We start from the raw sequence: 4,380 nt of genomic DNA, 5'->3' as shown, positions 1-4,380 counted from the left end.
TTAATTCTCCCCCTTTCCATGTTCAAAGTTTGTTTCTAGCTCCTTTGCTCCTGCTTTTTACTCTCATCTCTTTGAATGTTTGTGTTCACATGCGTCTTGTTTGTCTCTCTGTATCCCAGCCTTCTCCCTTGTCAGCTGCCAGTTTCTTGGATCGTGGTTGTTTGTTTTCTGCAGTCGAGTTTATCCAGCTTGTTACCCACCTGTTTGTGTGTGTGTGTGTGTTGGATTTTCATAGGCGGTATTTTTGTTTGTTTGGACTTTTTCTGTATTCGAATCAGGTAGTGGGTAGAAGGAAACCCTCAACTGCTGAAATTTTAGGGAGACACAAAAAAAGTGAGAAATTGGTAAACAATCAGGCAAAAAAGTGTTGAAAGTAATTAAAGCGGTTCAAAAAGTGCAAACTATGGGAACTAAACAGATTCTTTTGGGACGTTTATTCCACCATCAGGTAAAATTTTTGAATACACATTAAAAAATTTTGCATATTAATGAGAAAGGTCTAGTTTATTGTCACGAGCACAGAGGGCATCAAAATTACCCAAACTCCAGTAAATTTTCTGATGTAAAAAAAACTTGAGACCATAATTGTTTAGTTGGACAACAAAGAAAAATAATAATAAAAAAAGAACTATAATCTAGATTACTAAATGTGGAACTTTTATAGTCATTTCATCATCCAACTTTCTTATTGTCACACATGCCGACAATTACAGTAAATCTGATTAAGGTGAAATGAAGCTTTGGCGTCCTGATAGGATTTTCCTGACATTTGCCCATTCCTTTCTTTTAGCTAGAAATAGTTTACAGAGCAGGTACAAAGGGGAAATTGGAAATGGCAGCGCTGCAGGGATTTCTGCTAGGTGCTGGTCGTGTTCTGCAGAAACAATCTATGTATATTTTCTATATTCCCAGACTGATGAGCATTACTCACAGGCAAAACAGAGTGGTGGCAGCATCATGCTGTCTGAGTACTTTTAATAGAAGGAAAGTTGAAATTAAAATCAAATATGCTTCAATAAAGTATATCATCAAGGGAGGCTATTTTTATTTTTTTTTTCTTTCTCCATTAATCATGGGATATCATGACAGAGTCCTTGACGGTTCTGCAGCATGCAAATGAACTGGCCTTTAGGGATGTTTGGATTTGGGGCCAAAAAATAAATAATAATAATAAAAAAAAACCTTTACTGACTCAACGATTATTAAGGAGTACAAGACGTGTGTGAAAGGCTAACACAAATACCCTTGTTAGCTTAAACATTAACCTGTAGATGTACTAAAACATCTGGATGAAGATGTATTTTTGACTGTAGAAGAGGCAGCTCATATATCTGACAATGCACTGCTGTTTGTTTAGTTGATATTGATGTTATCAGAGATGTTTGAAGGAATATTATGGAAAAGGATGCTCTCTTTATTTTTCAAAATGCAACAACTTTATATTAAAAAATCTTGTTTTCTAAAGCTGTATAGTAAAAGAGGATTAAGCTGACATCAGAAAAACTGAAAAATAGCATTTTGTTATACATCTGTGTCATCATGAAAGGTAAGGGGTTGATGTGAAATTCAGAAATTAACAGTAAACATAAACACACAAAGTTTCATGTTTTTAATTGTAAAAGAAAACAAACAAAAAAAAAACAATCCTACCCACTTAATCTGTGTATTCTTTTCATTTTACAACTGTGTTTATGACAACACAATCCCAGCTGAAAACACAGAAGTTTATGATTATGTGATGAAATGCTAACAAGAGATAACTATATCAGCAAATCACTGTACTTCAAAGCTTGGTTTTGGAGTTGCATTTACTGCATAATGATGAACAAATGTTGTACATGTTTCAGTGGGAGTAACACAGTTTGGATCCCAGGACCGCGGCTGAGGGTAAGCAGACCTTTCAGTTTGACAAATGAGCGTAAAGTCTGTGGTCTGCTGTTCCTTCAGCGCCGGCAGGTATGGTGGCTTCATGTTTTATGTATAACATATTTACGTCAGTGCGGCAGGAAGTATGAAAAACATTCAGACTGGAAAGCTCCTGGAACTCCAAGAGGATTTGACCTGACCACAGCTGATGAGGCGGTGATTATTAGTGTGCCGTGGTGATGGAAACGGATCCTCGACTTCACAACAAAGCCCCTCAACCTCCTGTGGAAATTACAGTCATGAAGGTCAACATACTACAGCCCTGCTGCAGAACTGTGGCTCGGTCTTAAAAGTGCAGCCACCAGCAGGAATGATGACACTCCTCTTTATTATTCACTTTACAGTAAAAAAGAAAAAAAAGGAAACACTGTATCATGCAGAGAGACTGCAGCTCGGACGAATCCGGCTCAGGAGATCCCCGTTGTGTCTGCTGAGGACCGCGGCTCAGACTGCAGATGGGATGAAACATGGCACAGCTTTCCAATTTTTAACAGGATGTGACACTGCTGCGCTGCCTCCATTCCACGCTCTTTGAAAAAAAAGCTCACGGTGTGAAAAATCTGCGTGGATGACTGGGGCAGTAATGCAAATCTACCTGACATGCTTGTCACCATCTGGGCCCATTAAAGAGTAAATATTTTAGTCAGGAATGAGATGGAATGTACCTAGCATGATTAAAATCCTCAAAATACACATTTTTTTCTTTGTTCATTCAGCATTGCTTATTTTACACAAATATTTTATTTTGTATTGGGATTTTTGCAAAAATCCTCAACAGATTTGAAGATTAACTCAGATGTTCAGAAACGTGGGTTGCACAATGTTGTAAAAGGTTGCACAGTGTTGCACAGTTGTCTGTAAAGCTTCATGTCATCATGTTTTGGCTCTAGCCCTCCTGAGATTTAAAAAAAAAAAAAAAAAAAACATCCTGCACTATCCATGGAAAGGGATCCAGTTCCAACCTTAATGCTGTATTATATCTGCAGCCACCTGGCACACCATACCCCTCTCCCCGCAGTCTCACTGTGGTACAAGGGTGCAGCAGATGTTGTTCGGTTGCTGTAATAGGTTGGATGTTGGCTGCAGAGATCGTGGTTTCATCAAGACCCCGGATGCTGAAGCAGGGGATTTTTATAAGCCAGCCAGGAGAATGGAATAATGTTTCATCATCAGTTTGCTCACCTGTAGGAATTTATGCATAAAACCTGATGATGGATGATGTAAAGCAGAATATTGAATCTGGGCTCTTACATTAACTGAAATGTAATCTGACTGGGTTAGGGAGAAAGCATTAGTGTCTAAATGTTGAATGCTGGTAAAGAGAACCCGCAAAAGTGACAGCTGAAAATGCAGTGAGAAATGTTTAGACAACTTTTTTTCTTTCACTTTCCTTCCACTTTACAATTAAATAACTTTTTAAGAGTTTGAAAAGTTTTGCAAAGCACTGTAAAAGTACCAGTGCTGGTTGTTTGCCGACAGCCAGGTCAAACCGAATAAAATTACTCATTTCAGAAACACGAGTTAACTTGACTTGTTCGTTGTAGACTGTGGGAGGAAGCTGAAGTGTCCAGAAAAATAGGACGCAGCAACCCGACACAGAGGCAAAGAGAGCACTGGACCTCCACACAGAAAGGTCTGCAGGCCTCAGGCTAAAACATGCTCCATCTTGCCGCACTTTGAAAGCTCAATGAGTTTAACTGGTAGCTTTTACACATTTGAAATCAAATAGCAAAGTAACGATGCACATCTGATTAGTCTCATTAATATCCACATGCTGACTGATCACTGGTTTCTTTTTCAGGACAACTGCAGATTAGTCCCAATAGCTGGAACATTGGCATCCCATAAGTTCAATGTTCTCAAACACAGTTGCAATTCATGACAGAACCATATGTCAAAAAGTACCATGTATCATATTTCTCATTATACATCCGTTCCCATCAAAAATAAAATGTTAGACAAGGTAAAGGATTATTCAAAATGTAAATATGTTAGGTTTAAGGGGAAAAAAAGCCATTTAACTTTCAGTATATTTGCATTATTTTTAATAATATCCTAGCTTATGATGTTTTGTATTTTAAAATAAAATAAAAAAAATACACCACTTTGAGGCAGAAACTGCAAAATGGGAACAGATGTGGTTTTGTTACTCGGTTGGATTTCCTCCAGCCTTGGAAAAACAATAAAATCCTATAATATTTTAAAAGGGCCACAAAAATGAGATCTACTGCTCAGTGCACTGAATCATTTTAGGAGATGAAGAATTTCGGGTAAGTTTAAAGACCAGAGCATTTGATTTTATTAAGGGGTATCTATATTTTTTCTTCTGATTTTTATTCATACACGTTATGAAAAACCACGTCCAAATGGATAATTTTTCTTCCCCGTCACAGTTATGAGCCACTTTTTGTTGATCTATCATAAAATTGCAATAAAACATGTTGAGGTTTGTGT

The 4,380-nt window shown here is 37.6% G+C and overlaps 1 long non-coding RNA gene across 1 annotated transcript; it reads left to right on the top strand.

The window, feature by feature from the left end:
• The first annotated feature begins 1,515 nt into the window (after positions 1 to 1,515).
• LOC106950706 (uncharacterized) lies at positions 1,516 to 2,619 on the top strand. The gene is made up of 2 exons (XR_001425665.1): positions 1,516 to 1,887; positions 1,999 to 2,619. It is a non-coding gene; the product is annotated as an uncharacterized LOC106950706 (long non-coding RNA).
• The last annotated feature ends 1,761 nt before the right edge of the window (positions 2,620 to 4,380 follow it).

This window comes from Poecilia latipinna, unplaced genomic scaffold (assembly GCF_001443285.1).
Source record: "Poecilia latipinna isolate Pla-1442-1.1 unplaced genomic scaffold, P_latipinna-1.0 Scaffold418, whole genome shotgun sequence".
Lineage (NCBI taxonomy): Eukaryota > Metazoa > Chordata > Actinopteri > Cyprinodontiformes > Poeciliidae > Poecilia > Poecilia latipinna.
Note: the sequence above shows the minus strand (reverse complement) of the source record. Positions and strands in the feature narration are given on the sequence as shown.